The 18066-nt window shown below is 39.9% G+C and overlaps 1 long non-coding RNA gene across 1 annotated transcript in view; it reads left to right on the top strand.

Annotated features, from left to right (window-relative positions):
* Nucleotides 1-14670, top strand: part of LOC142836348 (uncharacterized) — a 35186-nt gene extending 20516 nt beyond the window's left edge. The window contains exons 3-4 of the long non-coding RNA XR_012908051.1: nucleotides 9804-10096; nucleotides 14597-14670. This is a non-coding gene — a long non-coding RNA (uncharacterized LOC142836348). The remainder of the gene's footprint in view (nucleotides 1-9803; nucleotides 10097-14596) is intronic.
* Nucleotides 14671-18066: the final 3396 nt, after the last annotated feature.

Genomic DNA, 18066 nt, shown 5'->3' with positions numbered 1-18066 from the left:
ACTATGATCTCATTAATGGAGATCTGTGTTTCTAGTTGAGTGAGTTGCTACTGAGTCACTTCCAAGGGACACCACGGTTGTGTATCTTTCCCCAGGTACATATAAGCAAATGACCCCCCCCCCCCCAGCCCATAGGACATAGATGACAAACAAAAAACTGAATCCTGTTCAGTTGTGGGATTCTTCTCTGTATGCTGTGAATATGTTTTAATGCCATTGGTTAAAAAAGCAGCTGCTTTGGCCTATGGCAGGGCAGATTATAGGTAGGTGGAGAAACTAAACTGAATGCAGGGGGAATGAAGGTGGAGTCAGGCAGATGCCATGTAGCTGCCTAAGAAGCAAGAGGTAACAAACCACGATCCTCGTGGTAAAATATAAAATAATGAAAATGGGTTAATTTAAGATGTGAGAGTTAGTTAGTCAAAAGCTTGAACTAAATGGCCAAACAGTATTGTAATTAATATAGTTTCTGTGATTATTTGGGTCTAAGCAGCCAGGAAATGAAAGTACAGTTTCTTATTACAAAGTCCTGCTTAGTGACCCATTGATCTTATTGTGGTTACTTAAAGCAGTATGGCTGAGAGATTACTTGCAGAGATATCAGTGAGGAGTTAATTACTTACAACCTATTCTGATGAAAAACTTCCCAGCTCTGAGATCATCTCACTTTGACACTTGTTACATTTGTGTCTCAGATGAATGTTGCTCAAGCTTTTAAAAGCTTCCAGAAGCTCCTTAGCATAGCATTTAGCATTTAGCCATAGGAACTCTGGATCAACAAAAGTCTTGCTACGCTTGCTTGCAAGTGACCTAGACAAACCCGTTTACTTTGTCTTATTTCTCACTTCCCTTTAATTGCACTTTGGAAGCCCAGTGTACATGCTGGTCTAAGTCATTCAGACTAACTATATAGAGTCTTCCACCTGGTAGGGATTTTATCCCACGGAGCTACTCAGCAAAGCCTAAAGCTTATTGCAGTCCTGGGAGAAAAGGATTTATTTGGCTTACAAATTCTAACCCACTATCAAGGGAAGCCAAAGCGGGAACTCAAGCAGAAACCTGAGGGTAATAACTGGAAGAGAGACTGAGGATGAGTGCTGGCTAGTTTCTTGTCAACTTGACACAAGCTAGAGTCATCAGAGGAGAGAGTTTCAATTGAGAAAATGCCTTCTTAAGATTGGGGTGTAGTAAAGCTTGTGGGGTATTGAGCCCAGTCTATTGTGGCTAATGCCATCCCTGGGCTGGTGGTCTTGCGTTCTGGAAGAAAACAGACTGAAAAAGTCATGAGGATAAAGCCTGCTCTCCCCCTGGCCTTCTGCATCAGTCCCTGCCTCTAGATTCCTGCCCTGCTTGAGTTTCTGTCCTGACTTCCTTTGGTGATGGACAATGATGCAGAAGTATAAGCCAAATAAACCCTTTCCTTCTTAAACTGTTTTTGCAATGATGTTTCATCCCAGCAATAGAAACCCTAATTATAACTGGAGAAATGATGCTTACTGGTTTGCTACTCATAGTGCAGCTAACTTACTTTCTTATACAAGCCAGGATCACACTCCCAGAAGTAGCATGGCCTACTGTGATCTGGGCTCATGCCGTATTAATCAAGAATCAAGAAAATGCCCCCGACAGACATGTACAGAAACAAGACTAATAGAGGCAATTCCTCAGTTGAGGTTCCTTTCCCAAGTGACTCCAGTGTGTCAACTTAACAAAAAGTAGGCAGTACAAACAGTGTTATTAAACTCAGGGGTCACAGACCTGTGCCCCAAGTCAGGTCCAACCACCTGTCTCCAGTGAGCCAGTAAAAGATGCAAAATTAGTAGTGGGATTCAGAAAAAGGAGATTTATTCAAAGTGGACACACTTTGGGTCAGAAAGATCCAGCACCTCCATCCCCTGCTGTCTTCCAGGTCCTGAAGTGAGATCCAGATTTAAATAGAAGGCAAAGATATGTTCTTCAAGCAGTGAGATCTACCCACCATCCCATCATTGACCCATTACTGGCTGGGCTTCAGTTCCATCCTATGAGGTGGTCTGATAAGTTGCTAGAACTCTGTGAAATCTCCTTCCTCTCACCCAGTGGGAGATTCCTGGGGAAATTCCTTTAGTGAATCTTTAGGCTCTATGGTTCAAAAGCAGATAGTTCCACTGAGAGAGACACAAGTGTCTCTATTTCAGCCTCCTGCGTTACAGCAGGCTTTACAATTTGACTTGAAGTTTACACAGCAAAGAGAGTTCTTTATTATATCATACACCTTCAAGTACACAGGACTGGTGAAATTGTGGTGAACTCAACAGGAGCAAAAGGAAGTGTGGCTTAATGGGCTGGAGATATAACTCAACACAGAGTCCTTGCCTCCTCCCAGGTTCAAGTCTTACATTTAGTCCCTAATACCACAAACAAACGAACAAACACAATTTGTTTTAAGTCCTGAAGAATAGAATGGGCCATATCAGACATGGTTCTTAGCGTTTTAAAGACCATCAGTTTTTACTTAAAATACATGAGTCCTTTAAGTTGTTTTTAATTTGGAGAAATAAAAAATTTCATACCTAAAATCCTGAAAATTCATGTGGTTAAAACCCCTTGCTTGTGCATTTTAATGTTTCCTTGCTCTGGCTATGCTAAATCAGGATCGTGTAAGTAATATTGTGAGAATCTGGCAAATGGGGTGGAGGAGGAAATAGTTTATAAATTCTAGAGTGCTGTAATTAATAGACAGAAACACACAAGCCATTTTCGTGTAATTAAATACACATGAAGAGTCTCTGCTTGCATCATGGGTACGGATCTGAAGGGATGGGAAGGAAAGGAGCCGACTTTAAAGATGTTTATTATTTCGGCATATGGGGAACATGTGGAATTAACTACACAGAACATATATCCAAAACCGAAATAACTACATCAGCAAGTTAGTATTCAATTCTTTAAGGCAAAAGAGAGTTTTGTTCTTTTTAGTTTTTGATTATTTCCAATAGTACTAACTACAAGTCTTTTTTTTTTGCTATATTTTGAGGAAGAACTTCTTTCTCACAAAATAATTGAGGAAGCCTTACCTTTGCTTGACGATGAGAAAGGACTAATCATTTCTCCAAAGTACTAACAGGACTCAAATGAAAAGCAGCACACTTTCGTGAGTGCACTTGGGGGTCACTCTTTTAACAAATATTCACTCTGTTTCAATATGCTGGATAATATACCAGGGCTGAGACCACTAAGAAGAGAAATAAGACTCTCCTTCCCCTTAGGGAATATTGGAACCTAAATGTAAGATAAAATATACCCAAACAAATGCTAAAGAAGATATACAGCCTCTGTGAGTTTGAGGCCAGCCTGGTCTACAAGAGCTAGTTCCAGGACAGGAACCAAAAAGCTAAGGAGAAACCCTGTCTCGAAAATAAAAAAAGAAAAAAAAAAAGAAGATATACAGCAATATAAAGGGTTTTTTATGTTATGCAAATAGTCAAGGGATGTATTGCTTTGGACCGATTGATCCCTATTACTTACTAGTCTCTTTTTAAAAAATCTTTTTTTCACCCATGATGGACTTTATTACTCTTGCTTCATGGTAAAACAGGCTCAGAAGAGTATGTTTGTGAAGAATTTGGAGCTGGCACTTTGTGCTGGACACATAGTAGGCATTGATTTCCCCTTGGGCTGCTTGGTCTTTTATTTACCACACGATCCTGTTCAGGATCAGGAAAAGTTAATGAAGAAGAACATGCAGATTCTTCTTACAGTGAATTCCTGGTTACTTTCTCCCCCTCCTCCTCACTCCCTAACTAGGAAATTGCGAGTCATCTTCTGAGAATTTTGAAAGCCGAATCTTAGAGAATGGAACTAGTCTTTGTCAATGTGGGGGCCATGAAAATGTATGCTGGGAACTTTTGCCCACAGGATGCAAACTGTGTAAGAGATGTTGGACCAAACTGGAGCTGACATCTGAATGAGAACAGAGATGAGGATACAGATGAAAATGGGCGGTCCTTGGACTTCCCACAGGTCAGGGAACCCTGATTGCTCTTTGAGCTGATGAGGGAGAGGGACTTGATCGGGGGAAGGGGAGGGAAATGGGAGGCGGTGGCGGGGAGGAGGCAGAAATCCTTAATAAATAAATAAATTTGAAAAAAAAAGAAAATGTGAGAAGAAGAAAACACTGTCTAGTTTTACACAGATCCACCTTTGGGTCCTCTCCCCGATATGGGAAATATCCCTGTATTATTCTAATCTACTCCACTAACAATAATTCGATTTTCTATCTTCTGCAGACAACAATGTGAGTAGGATCATCTTTATCACAAAAGCTTCTTTTTGCAGTGAACTGTGTATAAACGGAAACTGTGCCTTTGTTTTCCAAATGCCCAGACCCAAATAATCACACAGGAATTTTATTAATTGCAACACTGCTTAACCAACAGCTTAGGTATATTCCTTTTATATCTTAAATTAATAAATAAAATTACATCTTAAATTTACCCATTTTTACTAATCTGTACATTTTCACAAGACTGTGGCTTACCAGTAAGGTAAGGTTCTGGTGTTTTTCTCCTTTGGCAGCTACATGGTGTCTCCCTGACTCCACCTTCTTTCCCTCTCTATCTCTGCTTGGATTTCCTGTCTTGCTATATTCTGCTCTGCCATAGGCCAAAGTAGATTCTTCATTAACTAATGGTAATAAAACATATTCATAGGATACAGAGAGGCATCCCACATCAATTGTGCATAATATGAAAACTCACAACAGGACCAGGTACAGAGAACAAGTGTCTGTGGAATCCTCAGTCTCAAGTGGGATGTCTATATACCCCCCACCCCACTGCTGAACAGCTTAAAGAACCTGAAACAGAAGGGAACACTGTTTTAAAAGAGCCAGTTTCCACTGTAAGGTATTGTTGCTGGAGTCTGAACCCAGGCATTGTGCACAATAAGTTTGCACTACCATTTAACTGCTGTACCGTTTCTCTATATTTTTCTTTCTTCTTTTGAAACAGTGTCCCTACTCACTATGTATCAGTGGAAGACCTTGAACCAGAAGGTCCTTTAACCTTCACCCTTTAATGCTAGGATTGCAGGTGCATGCCACCGCACTGGGGTTTATGTTGTGCTAGAGAATAAACCTCGGGCCTCATCCATGTTAGGCACACCCTCCGTCAACTAAGCTACATCCTCTAGTCTCTCCACTCCACCCCTTATTTTCTTTAATAAAACATAGAAAGCAACAGTTTAGAAGGGACATTTAGCTTGACAGAGAGACAGAGACAGGGTATCTGCCTAGTGTACCTCAGCCACTTCTATAATACTAGGCTAGTTCTTGGTACTATAAAAATGTTAATGATCCTGGCTTTGGCTAATTCATAATTTATATTAACCAGATGGGACATGGGGTAAAATTTGTTTTCAAACCACTTAAAAGGGGGTGAAAGGGTTTGAAAACAGCTTAACATTATAAATGAATTGGCAGATGAAATGTTTATAATGATAAAAAAGAACGAGCTGTTCCCAAACCTTCTAGAAGCATGGACTTAAATAAACACACGAGCCGCGGGGCAAGTTATTTACAGACATTCTAAATCTTCTATTTGGAAAGCACCTGACCTTCCGTTTTCCTTTATCGGCATTCTAACTCCACCACGTTACATGTTTTCATTTCGTAATTCTTTGCTGAAAATGCTATCAGTAAATAACAAAAACGTTAAAGCACTATATAATCCTGGCTCTTTTTTTTCAAGAACAGGAGTTAGGAAGTTGCTAATAGTGTTCTGTAAACGATGCAACATCACAGCACATATGGGCAAGTCCAGAAGATGGGGAGTGGGTACCAAAAGCCTGGGTTGTGTTGATAATCAGGACATCTGCTGATTTTTTTTTTTCTGGCTTTCCTTTCCGACCCACTAATGCAGGTCACAGTATCTCCTTTTTATCTGCAACCAATGTTTCTCCGAGTGATGTCTTTTTGTTGTGTCTGCCATTCAACTGGCCGCCAAGAGAAGATGCTCACTTCTCTGAGTTCTATTGACAGCATGCAGTCCTCTGTAGCCACAGGTCCCTTCCCAGACCCACAGACGCAGGCAACCACAGCAGGAGAGAATGGAGCCACCACACATAGAAAGGAGCAAAGCCAAGGCATTGAGCAGCCCCAGGAGATGGCTGAGTTCTGCCCAGCAGTCATTCCCTGAAGCTAATGTGTTGGGAAGTTATGCCTGGCTAGTGAATCTTGCAAGGAAATCAGTTTTCTACCCTACTGCCCACCCTAGTTTCTGCCTTTGCATATGTGAAATCAAATTCTCTCACAAACAACAACAAAAATTAGCTATATGTTGGTAGATATGTATATGTGTGTGTGTGTGTGTTGTAGTATGTACCAGCTAACATAAAACAACCATTTATTTTTAAGAGACTGAGAATCCTCAAACGAACTACACATACCTCTTCAACACAAGTGAATAAGTAACAGCCGAGGAGGAAATACTTGTCTTCTTATCTCTGCTCTAGGAATAGAAGGAAAAAGATGCAAATCTTGTGTGGTCTGCAGAATGCAGCATCTCTAAGGACCAGAGTCCAGCACATATACCGTGGATTTCTTATGTCTTAGTTTGGACATCACAGCACACAGGGCTTGTGGCAGGTGGAGACTGTCAAGCAGGGCTGTGTTCATGACTTAGTTTTACTGTCTCCATTATCTTCATTATTAAGTAGTACTTCACAGTGACATCTCCAGATAAACATTTCTGTTTTACTTTCCTTGGGGCCTTAGGATCACAAAAAGCTTAAGAAATAAATAGCTTGACAAGGTCATAAAGTGGATATATTTTGCAAGTTTTTCTTTTTGTTTACTTATTTTTTTGTTCTGTTAAATAGACACTCCTATACTTATCTCTGTTTGCCCTTATAATTCTGTCTTTTTACTGCTTGATATTTCTATTCAATGTTTTCAAGATACTTATCCAAAAAAACCCAGATTTGGGCTAGAGAGATAGCCCAGAGGTTAAAACCATTTGTTTTTGCAGGAACCCAAGTTCAGTCCACCACCCACAAGGTGGCTCACTACTTTCTGTAATTTCAGGACATCCTACTGTGTCTTTTGACCTCCATGGGCACCAGGCATCCACATGACAAACATGGATTCATGCAGGCATACACAAAAAAGAAATTGATGTAAAATAAAAAAATTCATCTTTCCATATAGCATGTAAGCCTAACTTCTCAGATATACTCAGTCTCTCTCTCTCTCTCTCTCTCTCTCTCTCTCTCTCTCTCTCTCTCTCTCTCTCTCTCTCTCTCTCTCACACACACACACACACACACACACACACACACACACACACAAAGATTCAAATAATTTTTATATGCATAATTTACTATCTATAATATGTTTTGTTATAAAAAACAAACTGGCTTTTAGAGAAAGTATAAAAATTGACACCTGTGGTTCTGAGAACAAACTGTGGTATTCAAATCAATTAATCAAACTTTTGAAGTGATTATATTGGCAAGGGATTATGATGGATCCAGAATAACAGGTTGCTGTATCCAGGTCTCACACTCAGGCAGACTGATGACATTTGTTATTGCAGAATGACGCCCACAGAATAATGGCCAGACCTAGCTCTCTCTCTCTAGAACCTGAGTTTTGAGAAAGGGGACCTGCAATCATGTATTAGACTGACCCTAAAAAAACACTGACCATGCATGGGCTGTGCCTCAGTATAGCCAGGAGTGAAAGGTTTGCCTACAGTAACTAGAGCTAGTAGACTGGAGGCAGAGAACAAGCAATAGTTAGGAAGGACATGGAAGGTCATAGTGGTGTGGAACATTAGGTATGGAGGAGCTTAGGGCTATAATCATGAAGTGAGCTATGCTACAGCAAAGCAGGGAAGAAACGGAATCAAAGGAGTAACTAAGTGAACAGTAAGAGGGCTATAGTCTTGATTTTCTAATATATATATTTCTGAGAGCTCAAAGAAGTCATTTAGAAAGGGACATCTACCTATACTGGGTATGCTTGTTACTGTGACAACAAAAATAATCTGAAGAGGAGAAACATTCTCCATCACAGTGAAGAAGAAGTGAAGAAGTGGTTCTGTTTACTCCATAGTGGGCCAGGATACAGAAGGAGAAGAATGTACAACATCAGCTTGCTTTCCCCATTTTCCTTTTCTTGCATCCTAGGTGTACATGGGGTCCTCCCCTTCAGTTAATTCTCTCTGGAGCAGTCCTTGCAACCACAGTTTTATTGACACCCTATGTTTTTCTTACCCAAATCAAGTTGACAAAATTGACTATTATAGGATGTATTAACTAATGAAAGCCAAAATAGAAATAATCCATTAATTAACCTATAGCATGCCAAGTAGCTTCCTAAGTCTCCCCCAAGTTGGCTACACCAACTTACAGCCTACTTATTGAATGTGCAAATTCCATTTGCACCATAGTAGTTGAGATGAGAGCCAAAAATTGATATCACCAATTTTTGAGTGTTTTTGAGTAACTAATACTTAAAAAAGTTATGAATCTCATAGTTGAGCTCCAATTTTCTATGGTATGAAAGAATAATATTATATAGAGAAGAACAGGTCTTGACCTGTAGAATAGACGTGGGAAAATTACTGAACCTTTGTGTTAATTAATCCTTCTTTGGAAAAGCAGGCTAGTATTTTGCCAGGTTATTGTGCAGATGTCAATAAGTTAGGGCTGCAGAGCACACTGTGTTTGTACTGTTAACTGCTGTTACTATAACTTTGCCATGGAATCAACCAAACAGTGTGCAAACATTCCTGGGCACACTCTTCTGTGGGTTGAATTAAGGAGGAACAAATTCTCCTGAACTGTACAGTTACAACAGCTACCAACTCATCTATCAGGCACAGAGACCAATATACAGCATTTATTTGGTCATTATGTGATGATCTAAGAACTCCCCCTACTCCCAAACTATTCATAAGAAAAAAATGGTTGGCTAGGAGGCAAGAAAAAATGAAGGCATTTATGCTCTTTATAATTACCAACAATACAAAAATTTTCACAAAAATTATGAGTCACTAAAGACATATTTTTTCTCAAATTTAAACCAATAACTTAAAATATTTGATTTTCTAAAATTAAGAACTAGAGTATATAAAGTCAATTTTAAAATTCATTTCTTATTGCACACACATATAGGATAATATATATCAAGTTATACACTTTCAGAAAGTTTGTAATTTTACAAGATAACAAGACAGATGCTATTATTGGGAGATATTGTAAGGAAAACATAAATATTAAGTTTTTAAAAGCAATTTTATGTCAAATAAAACATTAAGCATGCCACCTAAAATGTGAACATTCATAGTGATAAGTCACACTAGTTATGCCAATGTACCAGGTACACTTTAAAGTGAAGATAACATACTGACTTGTTATTCTGCAACTAGGAATAAGAAGTATTAACTATATTTTATTTTTAAGCCAATCTCGCAACTATATACTTTCTGTTACCTGCTGCATAACCTTTTGGATGAATTAGAATAAAACATGTTTTGTGATTTTTGTCTAATCTAATTTTTAAATATTATTTCATAAATAATTTGAAAATGTTAGCATGCACTAAAACTCTAGTATCCTAAATTTTGGGGCTTCTTATTTGTATATCTAATAGATCTAAGAGTTTAGGTCTCACAGTAGAAACCCCATTGCTCAGTTCGGGTGATCTTAGATATAATGCCTGGGACAGCTGAGACAATGTGTCCTGCTGTTGGTTCCTCTCCCAACATTCTTCCCAATCTCCTTTCTCAACATAAATGAATTATGTTTGTCTTCTGCAGATTTGGATAGTGTTGTCCTTGATAGCTGAAAGCCAATCAGGATGGGGCTCAGATGGATGTGGATAAGTCAAGCCCACCAAAGCCAATGAGACTGTGCTCCAAGAATCTGTTTGTGAGAAGCAGACGCCCTCTTTCTCATGGAGGCAGGTGGGCTGGAGTCCTCGACATCTCAGAGAACGTTTTCTGGGGATGAGTTACCAGTCAGGAAACAGTGCTGAGAACCAAGAGTCATTACAGGCCCACTGAATGAATCACCAGACAATACTTGCCTCTGGACTATTCACATATGTGAGGTAAGACTTTCTTTGTGTGTTTAATGCAGTTTGAATTGAGATTTTCATTATTTGCAAACAAAGCCATTCTGGAAAATAAACTGATATGCCTGCAATGCTGCTTTTACATGACTCAGCTCCATGAGGTGGGTAGAAGAGGTACGCAGATGTCTGGTTCTTGCTTGTAGTCTTCTTTCTTGTAATAACCATGTCTGAAAATGGAAGACTGAAGGAACTGACATCCAAGCTTGATGTTAGAGAAAGTAGGTTTCAGTCTTGGTTCTGACATTGATTAAATGAATTGTAATTCATACAATTTGTTTTTGTTTCTTTGTCTATAAAATGAAAAGGTGAGTTCCAATGTATCTGTCTGTCTGTCTGTCTATCTGTTTATCGCTTATCTATCTATCTATCTATCTATCTATCTATCTGACTTTGAATTTATAGAGATCCGCCCATTTCTGCTTCCAAGTGCTGGAATTAAAGGCAGGTCCCACCACTGCCTGACTTTGAAGCACCATTTTCAATCATGATTTAATCGTTATTTGTGGTTAAAAAAATATAAATGTACTTTGAAATTAAACAAAGAAACAAATAATAAAGTTCAGAGTGTCTACTTGTCTTGAAGGTCATGAACTGATGTAACTAACAGGTTAGGCAATGTTCTGTGGCCTTCCTGTTAGAACTATTTATTTCTAGTGTTTAAATTTACCTGGAAACTAAACCAACCTAAAAATTAGAATTGAAAACACATAGGAGGTGCTGTTGGACATCTTTGAACACAGATTCAGAGTTCTTGTTCATGTGCTCAGCTGATGTTTCCATCCAAGAAGGTTCCTATGATACTGTCAGTACAAAGGAATGCATTTGACAATCAGAAGACGTGTGAAGTGGTCACGATCACACTATTATTGTTTCTAATAGTAAACTCCTCCTCCATCACTGGCAAACTCACAGGGGTTGGATTTAGAATCAATTTTTCCTCTGTCGGGCCAAACTCCATGGTTTGGACTCACAAATCCTCATAAAGGGTTTCGTATAGCTTTGCTTACTTTCCCTAACTCTGTTAATGAGATATTAGGACATAATTTTTGTCATCAGGTGGATTATAAGGACCAATCACTACAAATTCCTCCACAAACACATTATTACAAGCAGCAGCGGTTCTGATGTGCAGCCTCTGAAACCAAATCAGGAAGGGGCCCCATGAATAGGTGGCAAAAATTCACTTTGCCTTTGATTCTAAATACTTTCCGTTGCTTTATTTTTTTCCATTTATTAAGGGAAACCTTTCCATGTTTCAGTTTTAAGAGAGATTAAGCACAGCCAATCTAATTATGCAACCTGCTGGCAAGTGCAATCTAAATGGGAAACACGTTGCTGGTTGTAGTTCACAGTTGCCACTGGAAACAGAGACAAGTTTGGAAAACTGCAGCGTCAAGTCGGAGCTCTGGTATTGTCTTGCCTCAGAGAAGGCATTTCCCGGGCCAGTTCTTTTCTCCCTGTCCTCTTTGTATGCATGGTGTGTATGTCCACTGCTGTTCCTGCAATGAGTTAGAGCTAGAAACAGATGCATCCAGGTGGAAAGACTGCAGACATTAAAAAAAAAAAAGAAGGAAAACTTTAAAGATTACACTAAACCAGTAGATACAATCCAATACGGCATGGGTTCTGATGCAGAGGGTCCAGCCTCCTGCAGGTCAGAGAGACTGGGAATGAGTTGAAGAGTTAGCAAGAAAAACAGACTCCTTTTCTGAGGGATAAAAGCTTCTTTATTATTCTTTCTGTCCCTGTTCCACTCTATTCTTTTGTTGTTTTGTTCTTCTGCCCTGTTCCCTTCCACTTTCTAGATGACTTCCTTCTCACTGCTTCCTGAGGACTTCCTCCTCACTCCTTCCTGAGGACTTCCTCCTCACCCCTTCCTGAGGACTTCCTTCTCACTACTTTATTTTTCTCTTACAGCTTATATACCCCAGCAGAATCTTTTAAGTAATATAAAAATTACAATGTGATTGATTGCCTTCTATTTTTCAAGTGAATGACTACAATGAACACAAGTAAAAAAAAAAACAGCATGTTTTCCATGTCCCTTACATGATTAAACATGTTATGTAGTACAGGTGAAAACCTAATTATCCCCAAGAACCCATAGACATTCATGTCCAAGCAGGTTGTTATAGATTCACAGAGTGCATGCAAGAAGGTATTTGTCTTAGCCGGTTTTTTACTTGCAGGCTGAATTTTGTGGTTCTGAAAAAAATGACCAATGATTTTATTATTTATCTCAAAGGGTAACCTTATAAACAATCTTAAAAGAATCACAAACCTTAACTTTTATATATGAAAACAATCAGTCATTTCTACTTTAAGTCCTCAGGGTGGGCATGCAGTCACACAGTTTTTATTAAATTGTATCAGAAATCTGAGGGCAGAAATGGGTACAAGGAATTAATCATCACCTTTGTTCATTAACCCATCCTAGCAAGAAAGGTATTGTCAGCCAGCAATAGTCAGGCTGCCATTGTTTTTGTTCCCTCACCTATCTTGAGTTGTCACCTCAACTATCAAAAGTGTGTCTTTCTAAACATTAAATTGTTTCCCAAGATTTTCTACTGCAAAGTCATTAGCAAAAATATCCTAACCTAAACTTAAGTCATTATTTAAAACTTTGTTTTAGCTATGATATACATTGAAACCAATGAACACATCTCCCAACAATAAGATTGAAAGAATTTAAGGTAGCTTAACTTCTGGAAAACAATTGTTCTCCTTAATAATTAACCTAAACCATAGTCTCTACGTCTCCTCAAGAGAAACTCATGAGTCCTAGCTGCGTGAAACTTCCTTGTTCCTATTTTCTACCTTTTGCAGCCTCTGCTCTACCCAGGGGTGGGGCAATACTACCTTTATCGGGATTAATCTTCCCATGAAACTAACCTCTATCATAATCCCTTACTACGTTTGTTAAAAAGCCCTTAGTCATCAAAATCCGACTTAAACTAACACTATTACATTAACAGTATACAATTACTAGCTGTATACAATCACTGCTTCACTTAAACAGTACAGCTTAAGAGGAAATGATATTCATTATGATCTGCGGGTAAAAATGCCCAGTAGAATGTGATAGTTCCAGGAGATAATCACACTACATTAAAGGCAGTGGGAATCCTCCCACACCCACTCACACCATGCCAGATACCAGAGAAAAGTGGCAGCGGCAAACACGTAAAAAGGCACAGCAGTGACACCTGACAGTGTGGATCTAAAGCCCAGGCGTGTGGCGGGGGGAGGGTCGGAAGCAGGGGCTGCCTATCCGAGATTCAGCCATCAGTGACTTGCTTCCTGGTGGGTGGAACTCCTCAAGCTCAATTGCCACCTTCTGTTCCTCTGTGATGGCCACTGGCGATCAGAGGTATCTTCTGCAGATAAAGCACAAGGTATGTGATGTCAGAAAACATTCGTTATGAGCGCATTTAAAACACTTCTGCTCTGAAGCAGCTCAGGTGAGCCGTACCTTTCAGTCTCTACCTAAGGATGCAAGTTGTTTTCAGGTGAGGCAGAGACACAGTTTCCGTAGGAAACAAGGTGTTTTTATTCTTATTCATTTAAGTTTAAAAGGTAAAACTTATTTCTAAGAATAAATTTGCAGATTATTTTGAATTATAGACTGGGTTTATGTGACAACTCCCAAATAATTTGGAAGTGAGGGGGGGGAGTGCTGGAGTTAATATGTAGAATATTAAAATGCACAGTACATGTTCCATGCATTGAAAGCACTCCACCAGGTCCACAGCCCGTGTGCTGTTTCTGTTTCTTGGTCTGTAACGAGTTTCCATGTGCCTTGTCCGACTGGGGTCTTTACAGCTGATGAATGGGTAGGCAAATCCCTGCAAGACAACTTTCTCTAAAACTGAACTTGGTGCTAACATCCCTGCCAACTCTGAGCAGTCAAGTCAGAGATTCCCAACCTGTGGGTCACGACCCCCATTCTCTTTACATTATGATCCACAATAGTATCAAAATTGCAGTTATGAAGTAGTAACAAAAATAATTTTGTGGTTGGGGGGTCATCACACATGAGGAACTGCATTAAAGGGTTGTGGCTTTAGAATGTTGAGGACCAACGCCTTAAGCATCCCTCTAGGCAGTTCTCCTGAGCTTCTCACCTCACAAGAGAGAGCACTAAACTATAGGCAGTGAGAGTTCCTTCACTTTTCTGGCCAGGAATGCTTCTGTTCCAGCATGCCTTCAGGCTGGGCCTCTCTAAGGCACTGCTTGGAAAGGCATGATTTATGCAAATCTTGAAACCATTAAATTCGGTTTCTCCGTTCTTATTCACATCTTTCTGCTGTACTATGATGTGCCACACAGACCTCCCAAGCCGGAATCAGCCCACACACATACACACATAAAATACACACAAATAAATAATTATAACTAAGGAAAAAATAGAAGAGAAAGGAGCCTAGATTTACTGAGCATATATTTGCTCACTAACTACAGTTTCTCCCTTAATAGCTGTGTGCCCATTTTGATAATTGGATGCCAGGATGCTCCAAGAAGTGGACTCACCGGCCCGAGAATGCACAACTAGTAAGTAGTACCGTGGGCCTCTTTCCTCCCATCCCCCAGACATTCTCTTCTAAGTATTCAAGGATCATCTTGGACTTCTGATCTTTCTGCCTCCACCCTCATGCTGGTGAATATCCCACCACATCTGGTTTTACACAGTGCTGGGGATCAATCCCAGGGCTTTGTACATGAGCTCAGGAGAGCACTCCATCAACCTAGTTACAACTTTAGTCTTAAAGTCCACATCTCAACCATTCTACCTATCTATCTGCTCAGCTCAGGGCTAGGGACCAGGCTTGGCAGGGATTTCAGCCTGGAGTACTTGTTGGTAAGGCTCCCATTTGGCCATGGAGGCATTTGGATTGCCCAGGCTGGGCTCTTTAGAGAGAACATCTAATTTAAAGAAATTATTTATTCATCATTAGTGTTGTGTGTGTTCCTGTCTGCCATCGCTGGGATGTGATGGCGAGAAGGCAACTTTCGGGAGAGGTTCTTGTTCCCTCCATGGGTTCTGCGATTGAACTCAGGTGGCCAGGTGTTACAGCAAATACTTTCTACTCACTGCGCCATCCTGCCGACCCAGCAGGGTCAACTTTGACCTTTGCATTCGCTTATATATTGTTTCCTTATCTAGGCATCTGTCTTGACCCCACTTAGCAAATGTCTATTGGTCACTCATAAGCTCTGTGCTGGGAAATCAGTGCTAAACAAAAATCGACATAGTTCTGTTTACATGGTTCACAGAGCTAACTGAAGGTCAGGATATCAATCCTACCAATGAATCTAAAGTGAGAAATGAGGTCATTGAAGGAGGAGGGACACACTGCAGTGATAGTACAGATTGGGCTGAGAAAGGAGCAGGAAATATTTCTCCCAGATCTGTGGTCTGGAAAAAAGATGTGGAATATGTTGCCAAAATGGAAGAAGGTGTAAGGAGACCTCTCCTGCGGAAGAAGCCAAGAAGGTGCAGCATCTCCCTAGAAATACAGGCACTGTGAAAAGAACGGGGAGAATGAGCAGGACTGAGGAAGGCTTTGCGTATCCATGTGAGGGTTCTGGCCAGGACTAAGAAGCAACAGGAGCATTTAGACCATCTTGTGAAGAGCTGATGTAGGAATATCTTTAAGGGTCACTTTGGCTATAGAGCTGAAAACATGAGCATCTGAGTGGGAGTAAGGCTGGCAAGAGAAGCCCTGATGTCGGGAGCGGCTTGGTTTTGGTGGGTACCTAATGACAGATCGATGTGAGAGATTTCCCAAAGAAAGACTCTAGACAATAGAATGTTCGACAAGTCGTAAATGGGTTAGAGGGGAAACACTGGAAAAATCTTCCTTTTTAGAGAACATCAAGGCAGTCTGGGGACATTTTAGTCAGATACATTTTTACTTCAGTCCTAATAAATACATTCTTCCCCAAGTTGATTATGCTCAAGGTATTTTACGACAACCAAGAACCCGCTCCTCCCACAACACAAACTAATACAACACCTGAGAGCAATGACGACAGTCTGTATTGCTTGGGGGGATTCTATGGTACCCCTCTGAGCAGCAAATTGAGAAAATGTATTCCCACACTCTGCACCGAATATTTTATTTGGCAACCTATGTCTTCTGGAAGAAGCATTCCCAATATAGGATTCACTGCATTTAAATGTACATGCACACACATATAAAATATTAGGTTTCCGTATGGCTTTTTCAAACATTCTTTGTATTAACCTCTTCTTGCCCTTTCTTCTGCCCTACCCTGCCCTGCCTTCCTGATGGAGAAGTCCTATCTTAGGAAGTTTTAGCAACGAAATTAAAACTTTGAAACTAACTAAACCAGTCGGGTGGTAGCGGGGTGGTGGTGGTGGTGCCTCCATCCCTCAGGAAGCAGAGGCAGGTGGAGCTCTGTGAGTTCGAGGCCAGCCTGGTCTCTATAGAGTGAGTTCCGGGACAGCCAGGGCTACACAGAAAAACCTTGTCTCAAAAAACCAAATAAACAAATAAAATAGAGAAAAGACTAACTACCCTTATTTTAAATGCAAATTACACATTCTGTTGAGTCAAAGCATTAATAATGAATTAATTATGAAGTTAATATTTACAACTTACCTTTTAACTCATTCCTGATGCTTAAAACTAAGAGAAGTTAGACTTGGTTCTGATCTGGCTTTCTTCTCTTGCCTTGTCTCTTCCCATCTGTTGGTCTGCAGCTTTTGACTTCTTTTTGAATATCCTCTCTCTGTCGCCAAGGAGTTCAACACGTGTGGTGGCAGGGGCTTTGTTTGAGTCTGACCTAGAGAAGCCCCCTGTTCCGTAAGAGCTGTAACTTCATGAATACACCGCGTAGCCTGTTGTCCTGCCTTCCTCTCAAAAACCCTGAAGGGTATTCAGCTGTGTTAGAAGCAGTATCACATGAGTTATGTAGATGACAAAGATTAGACACGTGCCCGGGACTTTACAAAAAAAAGCTCAAAACTAAACTGAGAATGTAAAACCAGACAGATGTTAACCCTCACTTTTCTAGTTTCTTTTATACCGTTTATGCCAGTTTAGACTATATTACCTGCTATCATTCTGCTTTGTTTATGCTGAAATATGCTCTTATCAATTAGTCCTGGCAATTATTACCTTGAGGTTTTTTTTTTTTGTGTGTGTGTGTTGTTTTTTTGAGACAGAGTTGTTTCATTGTGAATTCCTGGCTGTCCTAGAATTCACTCTGGAGGCCAGGCTGGCCTCAGATTTACAGAGCTCCGCCTGCCTCTGCCTCCCGAATGCTGGGATTAAAAATGTGTACCTGGCTGATAAGGTTTTATATTATGGTGAAAGTCACCACCCAAGTTCACCTGTACAAACTGGGAGCAAAATAATCAATGAATTTGGGTAGGAAATTGCCCTTCTGCTTTAGCAGATCTGTTCCTGCTCACCATGTGGAGTGGGTTTTGGATTATCCAGTCATCTGCTTCCTGATTCCTTCTTATTAGCTGACAAGACTTGGGTTTTAGTTCTGCTGCTACCAAATTCTATTGGGTTCCTTTTGATGACTCTAAGTTCCCAGGATTGACCCTTTATAATTAAATAAGTTAATTATAGCAAGACAATATGACACGGAAAGACAATGAATTTAGACAGTTATAGGATACATTGGGCACTAAGACAGATTGATAAAGCTTGTTTCTATTAAGGACAATTGACATAAAAATAGCAATTGATAAGTAGTTTTATTTTTTCATAAAACATAGAGTTCCTAAGAATCACGCATATACATATTTCTTTTTTCTAGCTGTTATCAATAGATAGATTGCTACAAAACTACTTGACTCCTCTTTGTAATATATAGAACTTTCTAGAAAAATAAGTACTAAAATTATTTAACTGCTCAGTAACTGAATCTATAATGAACATACACATAATTTACAAATAAACACTGTT

Source organism: Microtus pennsylvanicus, chromosome 16 (assembly GCF_037038515.1).
Source record: "Microtus pennsylvanicus isolate mMicPen1 chromosome 16, mMicPen1.hap1, whole genome shotgun sequence".
In the NCBI taxonomy this organism is placed as follows: domain Eukaryota; kingdom Metazoa; phylum Chordata; class Mammalia; order Rodentia; family Cricetidae; genus Microtus; species Microtus pennsylvanicus.
Note: the sequence above shows the minus strand (reverse complement) of the source record. Positions and strands in the feature narration are given on the sequence as shown.